The 21,933-nt window shown below is 26.8% G+C and overlaps 1 pseudogene; it reads right to left on the reverse strand.

Moving 5' to 3' along the window:
• Positions 1–252: 252 nt before the first annotated feature.
• LOC114177556 (ethylene-responsive transcription factor ERF026 pseudogene) lies at positions 253–1,306 on the reverse strand (annotated as a pseudogene).
• Positions 1,307–21,933: the final 20,627 nt, after the last annotated feature.

Raw genomic sequence — 21,933 nt, forward strand, 5'->3', positions numbered from 1 at the left:
TTATTATAATTTTTAAGTAGATCAATTATAATACTCTCTTTCTTTATTATAAAAAAGAAGAGTACTGAAAATGATACAGTGAGAATAAAATAAAATAAAATAAAATTTGGGCTTAGTACATATTGTTCTCGCGACAGCGCATCAACAACGCGCTTTCAAACTTTAGCGTCGCAATGGAGAGATCTTATTCATGTCTCAACCTACTCCGTTATGTCCCCCTCTTTTTTCCAGTTTTAGTACTCTTCAACAACGGAAGCAAAAACCGCGCCTGTACTATTCAAAAAGAGAAAAGAAAAAGTTTCATACAAATGCCTCACACATCATATCACAAAACCAAAAGCAAAACATAGAAAAACTTCCTATACGAATGCTTCATGGCCAGTGAGGACGAATTCTCGTCACAACCATGGAAACAAGCACACACATAAATTATAGTAGACCTACTAAAACACACGGAGACACACATGGTCTCAGAACAAAGTAGCCCTACTTAATTAATTTACATCAACTTTCCGAGTTATGTTCCATTATATATTATTTTAATTAATCACTTAATATATATAGATGGATCAAAAGTTCCACAGATTTTCTCCAACAAAATTTTCGGTCGAGTAATCAGAGGGTGAGCTCATTCTGGGAGGGGTTAGCAACATTCCCTCAGCCATGTCGACCAGCAAACTCGGCATCGAGAATATGGCTTCCTCGTCGACAAACTCAGTTTCATACGAGGGACCAACAGCATTATCGTAACCGTAACCATCACCCTCTGTGTTATCAGACTGAGCTACTGCATTAACGTTGTTGCGGCTGACTTCAGACTTCATGAGTTCTGCTGCAGCAATGGCTGCGCTGCGGATGTCCGCAGGGGATTTGGACGCGGGAACTGGATACTTGGCAACTGAGTCCGGGAAGTTGAGAACCGCCTCGCCGCCTTTGAGAGCCAACGCCGCCACGTCGTAGGCGGCGGCGGCCATCTCCGGCGTGAGGAACGTGCCCAACCATATGCGGTTGGTCTTACGTGGCTCACGGATTTCAGTGACCCATTTTCCTCCGCGGCAACGGATTCCATGGTACAGTGGATGTCTCTTTGATGAAGATGAGGATGAAGCCATGTTTGGAAAGAAAGCAAAGTAAAGCGAGGGTTTTGGCACGTGGGGTAATGAGAGGACTAGGTAGATTTGTTAGGGAAATTTCTAGGGTCAACTATGAGTGTCCTATTTATATATAGAATCATATTGATATAATAAGACAGTTTGGTGGTATTATGTGTTTTAAGATGCATGCATGGCTACCTTGTTTATACTCTAGCTTTGTTTAAATACATGGAGAAAGGAAGGGGTTGGGATTGTGGAGTAAGGTGGAGACAAATGTAGTATAGAAAAGTGAAACCGTGGGAATTTCGCGGACTAACTGAGTGAGTAGTGGTGATTAGTTTTGTTCGTACTTTAAAACGGTGGCTCATAGCTGGGCTCCATTGGTTAAGGTTTTAGAAAAGACAATGGAAATTAAATATTACAGAGGAAACTGAGTATGATAACGACAAGCGGAGACAACTTCACTTGACAACTCACTAACACAGGACATGTGAATTTTTGTGGTGTTTATATAAAAGGAAAATGAGGTTTTGACAAAAAAAATTTACAAAGTTGACAAACTTTCTATAAATAGAATTAAAGTAGATTAATTTTTTATTTTTTAATAAAAAAGAAGTAATAAAAATAATACTTTTTACTTTATCTTATATAAAAATCGGAGGAGTGGTGTAGCTGATGCGCACCAAACACTGGATAGCCGCAGATAGTTTTTAATTTCATCAAGACCTTAATGTCACATCTTCATTTCCTTTTCCCAAATAACTGTTGTCATTCGGCTGTAAGCACGTATTCACTCACTCTTCTAATTAACACATATATAAAGGAAAATAACACAGGATTTAGTAAGTTTATATAGATTCCAACATGTTGTGTGACATGACAGTTACATAACATTTGGGCGTTACTTTGTAGTTTTAAACATACTTAACCATAAAACTATTCAAATATAGTTTTAGTTTTTATGCTGTGAGAAACTGATTATAGATTAGAAAAAAATAGAATTAATAACATTATATATTATAAAAGAAATTAAAAGTTTTTAAAAGGTTTTTAAAGAATAGAAGTGGCTTGCATAAATCTTATAGAAACTCATTTTATTCTCGATCTTCAATCTTCTTCCTTCTTAATAAATTGATCTCCTGCATTTTTCCTCTAAAAGATCTAAAGTCATAAAAATAATTAATATCAAAAATTCTACCATATAAGTCAATCAATCTTTTATTAGGATAAGTTCAAACTTTCCTCTTCTCATAAAGAAACTCTATTTTTTTCTTCTAGTGCATGTAGTTTTCTCTGAATGTATATGATTCTTCTGTTTTCTATATGCATTTTCATAACTTAAATCATTATTCAATTGTTGATTTTAGTCTTTGGGTTATGAGTATAGGACCATTATAAGTGGAAACATTGTGTAAGGAGGAGAACAGTGATAAGAGTCTTCCTTAAGATAAGGGAAACTGATCATTTAATTTATTTTAAAATAAGAATTTATAACTGCATAACTTTTAAATGATTTTTGTGAAGTTGGATTTGATGCAATTTTTAAGTGTTTTTAAGTATTTGTGTTGTGTTTTGAGTGGGTGTATATTTTTTTATGGATGATGAATTGTATAATGATGACATGACTGAGTTGTTTAATGGTATGAATTAGGTATGAATGGAAATTATATTGACGAGTACTAAAAGAAAATAATTAGTGGAGAAATGGAGTATGTGAATTTTGTGTTATAGAATGAGATAAATTAAGATGATAAAAAAAATTGATATGTTAATCTGTTATGGGTTCTTGTATTTCTGACCAAATGTGATGTTGACATTGTTGAAAAAGAGTAATTTAGAGAGGCTGATATTGTAAATAGTAATGTTGATAAGCTGAGTATAATATTATGGTAGAAGGAAAATTTTAATAGTTTAGAAGTAATTTTTTTCCTGTTGTGTGACCACGGTTGAGCGGCTTTGAACATTGTTAGACAGTAGGGGGAGGAATTGATTCGTTGGTCTGGAGTTTTAGAAAAACTTTAAATTTTTGTTTGAATTGTTTATGTCTTTTTTGGCTTAGAAATGAAAAGTTTGGTTCTCAGTGGCTATTTTGAAGGTAAAATATCACTATTTAGGATGTCAAAGTGAATTGAAAGGAGATTCCGAGAGTGAGACTATCCTGACTCTACTAATATCTATCTAACTCACATAGAGTATGATATCTAGGTGGTGGTGAGAGTCGAAGGAGGCTTCACATGACAGACAATATGATATGAAAAATGATCATACTTATGGAACTAGTGAAGTAAACCCTGTCATGACTTGTTAAATTATATTTTGTTTCATCTTAATCTCTCTCTAATGATGGTCTCAAAGATAGTGAGTAAGTATGACATGTGTAGAGTCTCACTAGTCCGTTCAATACATTAATCTTCCAAAAGTAACGTGTGTAAGTATATTTGTGATAATAGTTGGATGTGCTACTGCTCTAAAATGATGAGTGGAACTTTAGTAGTAATTTCTGTAAAAGTGTAATAGTAAATCATTGAGTTTGTTTTATGGCTTGTCACTACAAAAGATTTATTTAATATTTAATATTTGTGTATGTTCTTTTGTCCTATCCAATTAGTTTTTTCTCTCCTTTTAAATGCAATAGCTTACCCTTTATTTTACTTTCCTTGTGTTGCTTGTTTTTATGCAATGATCGTACATAAATACCTGAGCAGAGGTAGGAGTAGAGATGGCGGGATGGAGATGGGTTTTGCTATCCTATACCCATTCCCACAGAAAAAGTTATAATATATCTCTTGATCAAAATCACGCAAAGAACAAATATTAAGCTAATAGTAATAAAATTTTAACATAGATGTTGTATCTTTTGAAATTCAATATATTTTGGATGGTGATAAAAAAAAACATTCATGGTAATTACATTAAATTTTTATATTATAGTAAATAAAATTTATTTATACAATTAAAGTGACAAAATTACACCATGATTATAATGAGTTAGAAAATAAAAATAATTATATAAAATATATCAAAATAGTATTCTACATAATAAAAATAAACATAAAAATGTTAAAAAATTATCAAATGTATGTTTCAGAAACAATTTGAGAGAGTATTGAATGAAATTGCACAAAGAAAAATAAATGTATAATTAAAGATACGATAAGATGAAAAATACTTTAGAAATCTTTTTTTTTTCAAATATCAACATAGTCAATGGTTGAGAAATAACAAAAAAAAATTAGCGAAACAAAAAAGATTTTTCAAATGAAAAAAATAATAATAATAGAGTAAAGAAGATAACTTTTTATGTTACCTAGTAAAGGAAATATATATATATATATATATATATATATATATATATATATATATATATATATTACTACACACTTTCTATTTTTTATTTCTTCTAATTTTTTGTTATTAAATTTATTCGCATCTCCAATTTATATATATATATATATATATATATATATATATATATATATAAAAGGTTACTTAATTAATTGTGAATATTTTAATAATTTAAACAGGGACGGAGATATGACAGGGACAATATTATGGGGGTATGGGGACGAGACGATATGTACATCCTCATACCCATCCTCATACCCAATTGAAAAGTCGGTAATTTTTCATACACATACCCTTACCCAGTTTAATGCAGGGATTTCCCGTCAAAACGGAAACGAGTTCGGACAATACCCACAGAAGCGGGTTTGGTTTATTTGTCATATCTAGGTAAGAGTAGATGCAGAAGCGGATCTATGAAGGGACATAGGAGGGCCATGGCCCTCCCAAAATTTTTATATCTACATAATTTAATTAATATTTTTAATATATTTAATTTTTTAAAATTTTCTATATATCTATATTTAATATATTTCTATTCTTTTTTTTCACATTTTCAATTTTACCTTTTTAATATTTTTAAAAATAAAACTAATTACTTTATTAATATTATCTTTCAAGTGATCACTTATTTAATTTAATCATTTTTTTATTTGACTATTTTTATTTAAAACTTAACTATTATAAATGAAAATTAATTATAGTAAAATTATAAAAATTATTTTTTTATTTATTTTATAATTATAATGATAACAATAATTATAATTTTATTATTTTTTATTATCTTAAAAAAAATACAATGTTTTTACCCGTTTATATAAATATTTTGAAATTAATCTTTTAATTTTTATTTTCGTTCAAAAATATGAAGTTAGTCCTCCCGTTTTTTTAGTCCAATTTGATCTCGATTCTTGAAAAAATGATACAATTTGGTTATTTTTCGTTAAATTTTCTGAATCAGATCAAGATTTTTTAATCAAAATTGAAGTTGTGATTAAAGATGATTTGCTTTGTTTATGTAACTGACCTAATCTTAGAGTCAGCCATGATAAAAAACCATTGCTCCGCTTCAAAAAATTTAACGAAAATAATCAAATTGCATCAATTTTTAAAAAAATCGGACCAAATTGAGGCTAAAAAAATTAGAAGACCAACTTGACATTTTTTAACAAAAAATGGAACAAAAGAGTAATTCAACCAAAATTTTGACACCCTCAAAATATTGGTCGAAGATCCGCCACTGTGTAGATGGGTTCACTAGCTTAGTAGCTCACTGATAGTTATCTCTAATTGTTTTGAATAGTTATTAGTTCAGTAGATGAAGTCTTTGTCTTTTTTGAAAAACTATATCAAATATATTTCTCATATTTTGAAGTATTTTGAAATATTAAGGAAAAGTCATTTTGAGAGACAATGTTAAAGGGTTGTAGTAGCCTATAAACTTTATATATATATATATATATATATATATATATATATATATATATATATATATATATATATATATATATATATAGTATTGATATTATTAAGGTTAAATTACTCTTTTGGTCTCTCTATTTGTTATGAAATTTTAGTTTGGTCTTCAAGTTTTTCGTTGTCTCAATTTGGTTCTCATTTTCTTTAAAAATGACTCAATTTGGTCATCACTATTAACTTTGACCAGATGGTGTTAAGTCAACGCCATGTGTCAATTTCTGTTTTTTTTGAATTTTTTATTTTTGACACGTGTTACTTCACAGTTGTGCCATGTGTCAGAGTGACTCAATTTGGTTCCTATATTTATTTTTAGTTTCAATTTAGTTCCAATTTTTGTAAAAAATGAAGCAATATTGTCCTTCTTAGATTGAGACTCAATTTAATCTTTGTATACAACTTATGATGATATTCTTAATAAAATTGACGTTTTTATTAAATATTTGTAGAAATATTTTTAAATAAGTTTTTTTTATGTTTTATTATTAAACAAAGTTAAACCCCAAACTTAATTTCAAAAATTAACAATTTTGTCATCATATATAAAGGCATCAAGTGTATCATATTATACAAACTTAGTAAAAATTAAAAATCAAATAACTTGTCACACATAAGTTTAGGAACTAAATTTCAAGTTCAAAACAAAATCAAAGTTTAATGTTTTGTGTAGAATTTAAAGTTAATTTAAAATATTTATAGAAATATTTAATAAAAACATTAATTTCAGTAAGAATATCACCATAAAATTTATAAAAAAAGTAAAATTAGTATCAATTTAAGGAAGGACAATATTGCTACAAAAATTGGGACTAAATTGAAACTAAAAACAAATATAAGGACCAAATTGAGTCACTTTGACACGTAGCACAACTGTGGAGTGACACGTGTCAAAAAAAATATTAAAAAATATATTAAAAAAAACCCTTGAGATTGACCCGTGACATTGACTTTAATACCGTTTGGTCAAAGTTAACGATGAGGACAAAATTGAGTCATTTTTAAGAAGATGAGGACCAAATTGAGACAACGAAAAATTTAAAAATCAAACTGAAATTTCATGACAAATTGAGGGACCAAAAGACTAATTTAACCTATTATTAAATAATAACTTAAAGTTTTAGAGATATACTTTTAGGATGTTACGTATACAAATGCTTAATTTTCGTATTTTATTTAGTCATTAATTATATTATATGAAATCTCTTTACGAGTTTTATTTTTTTCACATATATGTTAAGCATTTTCGAAATATGTAATATGTTCTTCTTCTTTTTCATCATCATATACTTTTAAAATTGTTATTAAAAGTTTGTTGATTTTTCGTGTGTTTACCAAAGTCACGCACCAAATAATATGAAGAAGAACAGAAAAAACATTATTATAAAAATAATAATTGATTTTAGATTGGTCATTATAATTTAATAGATTTGTTGATTGTATAAAAATTTGGGTAAAAATTTTTTTCAACAAAAAAAATTGTACTACAAGTTTGCAATTTTGGCCAAAAACATAGTGCCACAAGGTTTGCAACCTTTGTCAAAAAATTTTATGAGAATTTATAATTTTTGTCAAAAAGATTGTAAGAAGTTTGCAACTTTTGTTGTAAATATTGAGGTATCAAATCAGCTTTTATTTTTGCTCTTATCTTATTTGTGAGTGTATTTTCACTCAAAGAGATTATTTGTCTATGGCATGAGGTATCATAGCTTAGATTTCTAATCTAAAGAGGAAAAGGAGAGATTGGACATGCTCACCAAAATCAATAAATCTCTTGTGTGTGGGGAACTTATGTAATTATATGTCATTAGGACATTTATAATTTTGTTTAGAAAAAATTACCCAGAATATCTACAATTTTTGCAAAAAACAATATATTAAAAATTTAACAATTTTTGCTAGAAAAATTATACTAAAAAATTTGCAATTTTCACAAGAAAAATTGTAGTATCTGTTTTCAATTTTTTCCGCTGGAATAAATTATTTGCCTGTTACTTTATTCTTAAAAAATGGTGATAAATTGTTATTATGACAAATACAATCTGAAACTTAATCATTAAAACGATTTTTTAAGAAAAATCTGAATGGAAATTATCCCAAAACTATTACGTTGAATGTTAATTAGATCGAAAAAATGTCAGATGTTTAGTAAAAGTCTAAAGAATTGTAAATAACAGTTTACAAAGCTTAATTAAGCAATCTAAAAAGTGTAAGAGCAAGTGTTGTTGTTAGTTTGGGAGATGTAGAGACTTGTTTACTATATCTTGAGGTTGATTAAAAGTGGTGTATTATTGGAGTCACTTTCCACAAAAAGATTAAGGAATGAAAACATTTAGTAATACTTATTAAGACAGAATTAAAGAAGTCAATAGTTGAATTGAATCTAAATAGAATAGCAGTTGGTTATTGTAATTGTAGTTAGAGGATTTGAAGAACGTCATGATTTAGCTCTTTTTATTCATATAAAAGAATGTGCTGAGTTTTTGAAAACAAACACATTGTAGTTTTGGTCAAGGAAAACTACAAGAGGTTGCAGTTAGACCTTCAGAATGTTTTGACATGTATTTTCTCACAATGTTAGCCATGTACATGTAATTTTTGAATAGCCGTATAAAATATCAAATAGGGAATAATACATCTATATATATTTGCATCTATATATATTTGCGTAATATTATGTTTATTTATAGTATTTTTTAAATATATATATATATATAAGATTATATTAATAGATGATAATATTATAATATAATTAAGTTAATATATAAAATAAATTTATATTTATTAAAATAAAAAAAGATAAATGAAAAAATAGCTGTTAATAAATAAGAAAAATTGATAAAATAATTTTATAAAAAACTAATAAAAATAATTGATAGTCTTTACAAAAAATAAATAATGGAAATATCCACCACTTTCACATTAAATTTGTTTATTAAATATCTTCCAAAATAAGTTACTAACTTTTCTTTATGGCGCTAAAATTACGAGGACCAGTGAATTAGATTTCGTCGTAATAAAAAGTAAAAAATTTTAAAACATTTGTTTATATTACAATTATTAATAAAGTTACAATATGGAGACCAATCAAGTTTCCACCACCTAGGCATAAACTTTTTTTTTTGGTTGTTAACATGTTTCCAGGAAATAGTCGCGATTGATAGTTGATAATTTTTGTCACTAAATAATAATATTATTTCTTTTTCGTTTTTATTATGTAAAATATTTTAACCGTTTAATAATAGTTGGAGATCTCGTATTAATTACTAGAAAAGACAATCTTACATTAAGTGACTACAATCTCATATTTAGTGGTTGATTTTATGGATTGAATTAAGTTTAAAATTTATTACTTAAAATGATATCAAATTCATTACTTGAAGGTAAGTGAGTGAATAAATTCAAGAGAATGTAAAGGAGTATGTGAGGTTGTTTGTCTTGAGGATGAAGAGGTGAAAGTTAAGAGATTTGAAGGTAAAATTTTTAAAAGTTTATAAATGATTTGATGAATAAAATAGATATAAAATAATTTTTTAACAAATAAAATTGTTATATTACAATTTTATCCATATAGTTAAAATTAGTATAAAATAAAATATAATTATTATTATTAGTTTTAATATTATTATTTGTATCATAATGACTAGATTGACTATTATCCTAAAAGACCGCTAACTTAAAGTAACCATTAGGTCTAAAGGAATATCACACATACCACAGTCGAGTACATAAGAGCATCTGAGTCCGTACCTCATCAATAAAAAACACATGAATTATCTAACTTACATAACGCCAAGGTTAGTCAACTAGGCAGATTCCTTAATCATAAAGATAACATCTACACTAACTAGCCACAATAATGGAAAGCAAACATAGAAATGGTAAATGATTATAATGTCACCTACTCTAACTTAGAGAAAAGTCAATTGGAAACACTAAGAAACAATGTTGGGCCTAAAGTTTGAGCCCAACTAAGTCCATACAAACCCAATAAAGATTGGGCCACTGTGAACATAATAAAGACCCAACCCATGGTTTGAATCAAGGTAAAAATGAGATTAATTCTCTATAAATAAGAGTAGACCCCAACAATTAAAGGTACGCACCCATCTTCATTAATGCATAAGTTGATATTTAACTTTGAGAACTTTTGCAAACTTGATCGTCAGAGCCTTTTTCTGCAGGTAACTCACCCATGTTCCATCAAGTCTCTAGTAACGAAGGCATGATAAATAGGACCAACAAGTATCCATCCAAGAAACTCAAAAATTGTGGTAAGATGAAGTTTGAGTCCCATAATAATCTAATATTATCCATGGAGAGGAACTTTATTAATAAATAATAATGTTATTAATATAATTAAAATTACTATTATTATTAATTATTCACAAGGTTTAATAATAATAATAATTATTATTATTATTATTATTATTAATTTTTAAAAATAATTTTAATTATTTATGAGTATTTAAGTAAATGTGTATATACCGGTATGTTTTCTCTTTTCAACGTGAATATTTTATTCTTCTTCTCAAATCTATTTACACAACTCATTTATAATCCTTGAAAACAAACATATTTCATGTTTCATTCATCCTCTAGACAATAAATTCTTAAAAGCAAACATATGGCAAGACACTTTGATCTATAAGGTTAGGTTAGCAAGACGCTGAACTTTTTGTTTAATCTACGAAATTCATACACATTTCCATTTCTATTTTCATTTCCTGCAATAATAAAATATAATTCATATATTTTCCTCAAATAGAAGACCACATGAAAATTCCATAAGGATGTGTTGCTATAACTCTTTCCTAGATTACTTATATACCCCTGAAAATAATGTTAAATATAATTTTTTTTTTCAATTGAATTTATAGTAAATATTATGCAAAGTAAAAAATTACGAGTAGATTACAACAAAGTGAAAATCGGCCACAAATAATTATCCATGAATTTTAATTTATTAGTAACATAAATTTACCGACACATTAATTATTTGAGTTTGTAGCAAAATAACTATTTAGTTATTTAGTTTTAGATGATTATCCATAAACCTTTGTGCAGATGTAATTTCAATATCTATTGACTATATTTGTCAGTAAAATAAGTAAAAATCAATAATAATATTTATTTTAATTATTTTGTATAGGTATGAAATTTTGGAAAAAAAAATAAAAAACTAACACACTTGTTTTTCTTTTTCTTGGCGTTTTCATGATTATTTGTCTTCATCACTTTTAAAGATGACAACAGGTTGGGTCGGACATGAATAATGTTTATTGCAACCGATCTACAATAAAAAATCATTTATTTGTCGAGTACTCGCTTTAAAAAAATTGGTATGTATTTTAAAACTCGTGAATACCCATAAATATTTAAAAAAAAATATATATATATATATATATATATATATATATATATTATAAATTTTTAAAATAAAATTAAAAAAATATATAAATTAAATTTTAATTTTAATTTAATTTAATTTAATAAAATGTAATTTTAATTTTAATTTAATTTTATAAAATATAAATTAAATTTTAATTTTTTATAAATAACAAATATATACAGTATAGATATATATGTGTGACTTATATAATACATGCACTAATCTTTTTATAAATGTGTGACTTATATTTAAATATTTGTTATCCACCGATCATAAATATATCATGGTGTTATTCTATTTCGGTGTGTCTTTCGTTTCTTTTATATAATTCATTTTGATAACACAACTTCCAATTAAAAAATAAAATAAAATATCATTTAAAATTTAATTTTATAAATTTATATTCATAAAACTATTTTTTTTAAATTGTATAAATTTATATTCAGTGCAACTTATTTGAAATTACATTTAAAAAAAAATATTAATATTTAATTATGTAACTTTTTTAGTTATATTTTAAAATTTATTTTTATTTGCCTTTATATTCTATATAATTTTTTAAAAAATATTTTTTTTAAATTAAAGAAAATATATACAGGTAAAAAAAACTTCAAAACTTATTAATTAATAGAAAATAATAAATAAAGGATCAATTTATGTCATAAATATTTTTTTATACCTTCCTATTTTACTACATGTATTATATGTTTCCTTCTCGTCATGGTATAACTCAATGCACTCAAAATTAGAGAAACTCCATCATCAAAGATTTTTCTAAAATTAAACACATCAAACCAGAAGGTTATTTTTTAATGGATAGATGATCTTCAATATAAAAATAAACTATACTCCAACAATATAAAATATTTTGAATTCATCTAATCACAAAATTCTATTATAATTGCTTTTCAATTTTTTAGAAGTTTGAAGTGATTTTTTTGTTAACTTCTAACTTTACTAAAATTCTATCTAATTAAAAGTAACAATGATATAAGGCCAAACTCTGTGCCCCAAACATTTGCAAACGATTCTTAGACCTCACTGGAACCCAAAAGGTCAGTCAATGGACCCATCTTCATAATTGCGGCCCTATTTCCATGCATCTAATGGCTCTGGGCTGCTACTTCCTGCACCTCCATTTCTTTCTTCCTGCATCTCCATAAATTTTGAAATTTCCCTTTTACCCTCAACCAAAGTAAAAATCCTAGTCTACTTTCTCTTTCCCATCTTTCTCTTTCTCCCTCTCTCCCTTCTTCCATCTCTCCTACTCACAAACTCCACCACCTCCTAAAGCTTCTCAATCACCATCTTCACCTTCTCTCATATCTTATTTATTTCCTTCTTCACTTTTTCCATTCACCCATTGAACTCCACCAACTTCTCCAAAAAAAAAATTAAATTAAAAAAGGGTTATAGGAGAACATAACATTAATAAGAAAGCCAAAGTTATGTATTTATAAAAAATTGTGGTAAGAGATATATGAAACACCTAATTTGAAAGTCATTTATGAATTTGGAATTCCGAAACATCAATTTTAGAATTTTCTTCTTCTTTTTTATTTCAGGATTCAGAAATGTCTTCAAAACACTCATTGTGGATTTTTTTTATTTTTTATTTAGGATTCAATGTTTCAGAATGTATTTTTAGATTCAAAGATACCTCTCGAAACATTCAATTCGAAATATATTTTTTTATATTTTTTGGATTGAGTGTTCCAAAAAAATACTTTTCAGATCAAGAAATACATTCTGAAATAGTCATTCCAAAACATATTAAAAAAATAAGATAGTGTAGGAATTTTTATTATAATTTTAATAAGAGTATATATTTCAGAAATTACAACTTTTATGGGATGCAGTAAAAAGAGAAGGTGCAGGAAGGACGACCCATGGCTCAATCCCTTGCAGCTCAACATTATACATGGGAAACGCTAACAATAATTTACCCATTCTTCCGGTGTACAATAAAAAATTATACTTTTAGTGAAAAATAAAAATAATATATATAAGAAAGTTTTGTAATGTGAGAAAAAAAACCATGTTATCTTATATGGACAAGTCATGATTAATTAGTGATAAATATTTTTATTGTATCTTATTATAATAATTTTAACATGTATCAGTAGATGAAAAAGACAAATTTGATAGTCAAAATGTAACACTTTCTAATTAAGAATATATATTCATGTTATCGTTCAATTATTTGATTGTGACTTGATCTTTCTAACTTATATAAAAGGATAACTAATCTTACTTATAATACTTTGTATTTATTTTGTGAGCATGTTGACTTTTTAATCATTTCTTAAAATCTAATAGCTCTTTCTCTTTTACCACCTTCCTTTTTGGTTAGTCTTATTATCGGTCTCAATCAATTGAAACTTTAGATTACCGATTTGGTCTTTGACACTCTTTCCATCCTTGACAAAAGTATAAATTCAAACAAATTTTCCATATGCACTTCAAATTTGGTGAGCCTGTTTGTCCATTCTATATGATTTGCATAAAATATAATTACAATATCTTATAGATTAGTTCGTTTCAACATATTAGTAATTAGTTATAGATAAAATCTTTATAAATTTTAGTATTATCTATTAAATCTCTAACATGATATCTAGTCATAATGATATCATAAATCTTAATAATATTTTATTATTAATTCAATACATAAGACAATATAAAAACATATATTACCGTTGATAATGCAAATTTGAGTCTAACTATCACACTAAATAAAAATAAGAATGTTGAGTATCGTGTAAGGATAAAATTTCATAAAAATTTATTGTCTTCAAATTTTAAATTGAAAGTGATGTCAATACTTTATATAAATTGTGTTTAAGTTTCATTGATGTTATGTTTAGTATAAGAATGTTGAGTATCGTGTAAGGATAAATTTTTTTTTTTTGTTTCTCCATTAAATTCTTCTCGAGATAGACGCATCACCATATATATATATATATATATATATATATATATATATATATATATATATATATATTGGTAAGAGAGACTCTTTAACTCAAATTCAATATTTATAAGAATCCACTATAATTATTCTCTTATCTACTTATTCAATTAGGCATTAGAATGTCATTTAAAGGTGGATCTTCAATAAATTCTCGATTATTCCTCATTGATGCTAAATTTATTCTTCATTATGGAAGTTTCGTCTTACTATCTATGAAAAAAAGAATGTTCAATTTGTAGAAGAAAATATATTTCTATGGTATTGCTGATAAGGGTTGTTAGCTGTATTTTCAAATATATGGGTGAAAAATTCAAACTTTCAAAATCATCTAGAGCTTTCAGCTAGTGATTTTAGCCAAAAAGTTTTAGTTACAACTTTACTTTAGAAAAACTTTTTTAAAAGGACTTTACAAAAACTTTATTCACTTTATTTTTAATGATAGCGAAAAAAAAATTAAAGAAACTAAAACACTTTTAAAATACAATTAGCAAAAGGTTTTTAAAGTGTTAAAATCTAAAACGTTCAACTTCTAGAATTTTAAAGAATAGTTTAATATCTTACTTTTACAATAATATAGGTTACAGAAAAATTGGATGAAGCACTGAAACGAAGCCAAAATGGCCAAGATTGCAACCTGAATTGAAGGACCTGGTCATGCGGAATCTGAATGGAATTTAGTTGGTTTTGATTTTGTCTCAGGTTAGACCAAAACATGGATTACAGGTAGAAAAACAAGAAACAAAAGTTGGACGATTGCGCTACATCATATTGATTTGGAAAATAATCTATTGCCACCTAAAGGTTAATTGACGTTTACAAACAGAAAAGTAGAAAAATTGCAGCATAACACAGAAGAGAAAAACAAAGTGCGAGTTCTCTCGATCATACGAAACAACATAATGTGCTCAGTGATAGGTTTATATATAACGTTTGTATTACAAAAGAAAAGTTGTCATGCATACGATAATATGTGGCTATAAAACTTTAAATATGTTAACAAGTAATAATATTATTAAGACATTAAGTCTTTGGGGGAATAAGTTGTCAATTCTAGTTTTGATATATTACAAAAAAGAAGTCCAGTTATTGACAATCTTTTGATTGAATAAATCTTAGACAAAACTAGGCTTTAGTCAAGTTAAGATTTATTAATGCTAAACTTAATAATGTGAACATTTGAAAATGTTGTATTAATTGCATATGAGAACTCATGACTTGCATGTATGAACTAAAACAAAGTTTAAGGTTATTTTCTAGAGACATGTTCTTTATCATTGAAACTACCAAAACAGTACATATCAACGTATATGTTTTCCTGATTACCAATATTATGTAAAAAAAAATCATATTAAAATGGTTACAACATCTCAAAATTAGTTATTCACCATTGGAAGAATAACTCATAAAAGTTGGAAAAATAATACGAAAATTTGAAAAGAAAAAAAAAAACATGGCAGAATTTATTCCACCTGGTTATTTATCATCTCCCATGATGCAACTGGTACAATTAAAAATGAAGCAGAATTTGTTGAGTATGGAAATAAATACACACACGTTAAGAACGCGAAAATGTTATTCATATCGCCTTATATAAGAGCTGCAGCTTTGTTGAGAATGAAACATGCATGCAGTCGACTTCATTCGACAAGTGATATGTTAGAAAGATTACAGAAGTCGAACGCTCATTAATATGTTCATTTGTTTTAACATAAGTTCGACAGAAACGGTCATAATTCGTTACATGTCTTGAAAATTATACCAATGAAATGACAAATTTAAATTTTCTGTTGTATTTTTCTGCACTGATCATCTACCATGTCTTAAAAAATACACTGATAGACACTTATATTAATGTTTTAAAATATATTAGAGATTTTTAAAATATTTGCATCAGTGTATACACAGAGTACAACATCAAAATGATTATATAACGGTAGAGAACTATTGTGGAGTAAAACCTATGTGTCTCTTTTCTTTATTATCGCGGATTATGATTATATAACGGGGTCTGATTTCAACATTTTCGTTTCCCAATTCCAATTAGACCTTCAGAAAGCCAAACGAAGAAAAAAGTGGAAAGGTTTATTTTTGTATTTGTTGAGAAGGGTCGTAGTTTTCTAGAGTATGGTAATGCATGGGGATAGGTGTCCTATTGTTTTGAATAAAATTGGTTGGATAGAAAATGAAAACTGAAGTTTTTGACCTAGTAAGAGCTGCTAATGTGTCTTAGATTTGTCACCTCCACAAATAGTGGACCCATAAATTTTGTATCTAATAAAGTCTAGGTCGAAAGACTTTCCTGTTTTTTAATTAACATTACGCGTTAAACTGAAAGTTGAGTCTGATTTGATTGTTAGTCAACCACAAAAGTCTTCGTTATTTTTATGGAGGAAGAGGCAACAAAGTCATGGAGCGAGCACTTGCCACAATATTTGATGCAAAATAACGCACACACTAAGAGTATGTTGTATATTACTCGATTGTAAAATTGAATTCATTTTCCGGAACTAGTTTTTGGAAGAACCTTAAATCAGGACACTGCAAGTAAATTTGGCCTCGCACACAGGATTTTGGTGGGTCAAGGCCGAAAACAAAGCTCACCAACTAAATAAGTTTGCATAAGAAAATATTTATAGAATCAAAATATCATCAACAGTTAGTACCAATATGTAGGGATTTTTTTTTTCAGTAAAAGGTTTATTCAAAAATCAAAGTAAAAAAAAAGTTATTTAAAACAATCTATATATATTTAGAAATATTTACACAATCCAAATCAAAACTCAAGTCAATCAGGTCAAATCCAATTCCAGGTAAGTTAACTAAGGTTAAAATGACTCATGTTAGGCCAAGTGATGGATCTATGAACGGGAGATTCACAATGGAAACACAATATCAAAGAGATCTTAGTCTAATCACGTAAGGAATTGAGATCACTGTCAACCTAAAACCTTAAGACAATAAATTTATGGATCTTCATTCTAATATGATACTCCACTTTTTCATTTTTATCCGATATAAATCTTAGACTCACTTAAATTTCCAACACCAAGTTGGATTGAACCTATATGAGTCAAGTTGGATCATGCTTTAGGTCAAGTCCATTCACCTCAAATCCAAATAAAGTAGATAATTCAGGTTAGGATATACATATACTAGGTTGAGAAAAATCAGATTCATGTTGAGTCCAAATCTGTACAACTTAACAAATTGAGTTAAACTTTAAATAGTAAAAATCAATTAAAGAAAAATTTATAATTAATATTAACTATTTAATAATCAATTTATAATTTATAATATTGTAAAAGATACGTGCAATATTAAAAATATTTGAAAAATAATTGAAGTATTGTTATGGGTTAAAGTTAATCTTGATTCCAACACGTAGTATGAAGTTCATCACTGATAGTGTTTTTTAAAATAAAAGAAGACTTAATTTGAAGGTGGGTTGAGATTAACCCAGAACCATTATTTAAATTGACAACTCTAAAATATTAACTATAAAAATGGTTAATAATACAATGTTAAATGTTAGTAGCATAAACTAAGAAAATGTATGAAACCAAAATTACAGGACTACCTCAACTTCCTTTAATTAGCTTGTGATTGCTTGAACCTAAAGTACTCTTGCTTACAAACCACGCCATACTACCCGGTACATGGTGAGCACATACATCATACCGCTAAGGCTATACTAATCAAGTCAACATATTTAGAATATGAATAAGTAAGGATATAAGTAAAATGTTGATACTTTAAATGTGAACATAATTGAGTGGAGATACGGTTCGAGAATCATATGTGAATAGAATAGAAAAAGTCCCATTTTTAAAAATTAAACAATAATATAACATAAATTAGACGAATTTAACACCATGAGAGAGTTGGTCTTGCGTCATATTTTCCAATGCATTCATTTTAATAAATTCTTTAATATTAAATCAAATTTATTAAAAATTGCCGAAATATGGATACAATTTATTAAGAGACAAACTTTTTTTTATTTTGAAATAGTTTCTACCGATAACATTGGTGTAGAATATGTTAGAGGTACCACTCAAAAAGAATATGTTAGAATGAACGTGTTTCTAATATTTCACACTGCTTTAAGAATATGATAGAGATTAAAATGCGGCGTCTAACAAAAATCCATACATAATTGTTAAATCGACATAAAGAACCGCCATAAAATGCTTTAAACAAATGTGTTAAATGCATCGGAAGAAGGAACCTAACGGCTAACAAACTTTATAATTAAAGCTGGTAGTGACTCCTAAAGTTTTGGATTCTCTTATATTAGTGTTTTTTATATTATGTTCAGAGATCTCAACAAGATCGGCAGGATCACGTATATTTTATTTGTTGGATAAATATTTATATTTTATTTATTTTTCATATATGTGTAGATATATATTATATAAATATTTATATATTTTTTTAATATTTATGAATATTTGTAAGTATTTATAAATATTTAAAAATATATATATAACAATATATTTTAATTATAAATTTAAATAAAATAAAATACAAAATATTAATAAATTTTAAATTAAATTCAAATAATTTATTTAAATATTGTTGAATGATATTTTACCAAAATAAAAAGGAGATTGTATTTTAAAATTAATTGATGCAAATCAACCCAAAAATCAATGTGTTAAAATTTAACATAATTTTTTTAATTTAAATTAGAGTATAACACGAATACAAATATTATATAATATTTGGACTCACTCTGTTGATAAGCAGATATAAAAATCACTTATACCCATTAATTACGATATCCATTTACGATATTTATTTTATACCCATTACATGTTTCATTCATGGAAACCCACGACTATGGATGATATCATGTTTAAACTCTTATTATTATTTTTACTAAGAAGTTTAATTAATATTTATAACAAATAAATAAATACAGAATTTAAAGATAATATATAGTATACTAAATAAACTGTGATGGCTCCAATGGTTAACGGCAGAATCTGTTACTGAGGTCAATGAAAAGTTTACCAATGGAACTAACTAAAATATATTTTTTTTATCAATAATTATTAGTTTTTGTAAATAAGGGGAGTTAAAACCAAAACCTTTTTCACCCTCCCTTCTAAATCAAACCAAACCAACCTTATTTCTCTAAATGTATATTTAAAAAAAGTAAAAAGAAAAAAAAGAAAAGAAGATTAAAACTAATTAAAGAACAAACAATAAAATCAGTATATCACACTAATCACTAACATATGTAAAAAAATTGTTACTATTTTGGCTTAAATACTGATTTAGTTGTAATATTTGTTCAATTTTTTCAATTTGATTATAATATTTTTTTTTTCTCAATTTGAACCAAATTGAAAAAATTGAACAAATATTAGGATCAAATCAGTATTTAAATTATAATTTTAATATTAAAAGATTTTAGTATAAATAGAATTGTTATAAACGAGTTTTATTATTTAAAAAAAAAAACTATTTTTATAGAAACCACTTTTCTAGCATTCTATGACTTCTCTTTGAGGATTCTCTTCCCTCCCTTGTTTGTCAGACAGATTGAAGATCTAAGACCGTAGGAGTGATCCTCGTGACAAGATTCTCACTTTTGACCAATCAGTTTTCTCGTTCGCATAAGTTAAGTTTTGGCCATTTTTCTTGGTCTTCTTTTGTTTCTATTGCATTTGAGGCATATTATGCTTGCATGTGAGGTTTTTATATTCTCTATGAGTCTTTGCTGATAAGTGATCATACGGTATGTCCTAATTGTTCTTGTGATGTTTCTATGTGTAGATAGAGCATCCTGCGTGTGGTAGCTCGGGTGTTGTTAGTGTATTAAGAAAGAGAGAAGGAAATGGCTTCTGTTATTCATTGAATGAAACAGTGTGTCTTTACAATATCAGAGCTTAGCCTTATATAAAACAAGCATATAGTTGGGGAAGGTAACAGAAAACTAAAACAGAATAACAGAACGAAAAACAAAAGGGGGAAAAAGACAGAAAAGATATATGAAATATATCTCTATCAGGTGTCGAGTTGCTCCACCACCACAAGTGCATAGCGTCCCTAGTTCTACTCAAGTTGCACTTATCCGGATAAATATATCGAGTTCTAGAGAGTCTGATAAAATACATGTGTGTGATCTTGATCGCTTATATAAATTTAATAAAATTGGTTGTTTGTGAGGTATGATTGTTCTTGTATAACTAGTTTACTCTTGCACTTTTATTTCGTGTTGTTTTCTTCTTTCGCAATGATCACCATTTTTGTGATTTTGGTTGGAGCACATGAAGTTGTAAGTTTAAAGGGACCTTTGGAGGATGATGAGCTATCAGCTATAATAGGTAAATTTTTCAATAAGTTTTAGTAATGATTAGTTCATGTATAGAGCTTGTTGGTTTAGTTGGTTTATATAAATAATATGCTTTTATAGTCCTATATTTTTTAAGACTCTATTAATATATTTTATACATTAAAATACATGTTAAAGATATCATATATCTCCTGCTTTTAATTTTATTAATGGAAATATAATATATTTTATTATCTTTTATTATTATCAAATATTTTGAATTATGATATCATATTAGGAAATATTTCTAAATCTATTATAAACAACTCATGTTGAGTAGTCAATATCTCCACTTGAAAAAAAGAAATTTCAACATTTTATTCCTCTGGTACATGTGTAAGTTGAAATAAGTACTAATTATAAAAAAAAAAAAAAAAACCTGATATGAAATATTACATATTGATATTTTTACGAATGTAAATTAAATCAAAACTGCAAAATTTAAGACACTCTTTTCAATTTTAATCGCATATATAGTTTGGCTATTTAGAGTTAATTTATTAAGAATTATCAAATTATGATTGTAAAACTACATTGAATCTAAGATTTTTTTTTTTTTTTAAATCAACATAATTGTAATATTTTCGTTTTATTTTTTATAAATATAATCCATCATTATTTCAAGACTTAATATTAAACTAATCTAATTCCATAAATAAAGTCAAGAGAAGTATTATATCCGCCAAGGATTATTTGGATACTTGGCCGTGCGTATAAGATACGAAGAATAATTTGGGTGATAAGAAAGAATGACAGCTACCAATGCAGAAGAGTTTATGCAAGCTTTTCTTTAAGTTTTTTTTTTCTTTATAATTAAGCAATATTTGAAAAAGTAAAATTTTATTCTATATTTATTAGAGTATTATAAAAAGAATCGTAAATATTATTATAATAAAAACTATTTCAAACAATCCTTTATTAATAATTTTTCATTATAAACAAACATAAACAAACTTCTGACTTTTTTTCAAAATTTATAAAATAATAGTAAGAAGATAAGAGATTGTAATTGATTCCATTATTGTTGATGATGCTCGAAGAACTTTTGCACTCAAACGGCTTAATTCCGAAACTAAATTTTATTATAACAAGGTAAAAATGTTCGCAAGGCCCTTTTCTTTTCCTGATTTATCATGAAATTCAATTTTCGCTTGATTTACGTAATGTTTATGGTCCTTATGTTAGAATATTTTGCTTCTATAATTTTTATGTTTAAATCTAATTAAACAAATTTTACATTTTAAAGAAAAAAATGAATATTTTTAAAATATATAAACCAAAATAACCTTTAGTAAAAATTGTTGATGAATTTTAT

This window comes from Vigna unguiculata, chromosome 3 (genome assembly GCF_037176805.1).
Source record: "Vigna unguiculata cultivar grain cowpea cultivar isolate G323 ecotype 2 chromosome 3, ASM3717680v1, whole genome shotgun sequence".
Classification (NCBI taxonomy): domain Eukaryota; kingdom Viridiplantae; phylum Streptophyta; class Magnoliopsida; order Fabales; family Fabaceae; genus Vigna; species Vigna unguiculata.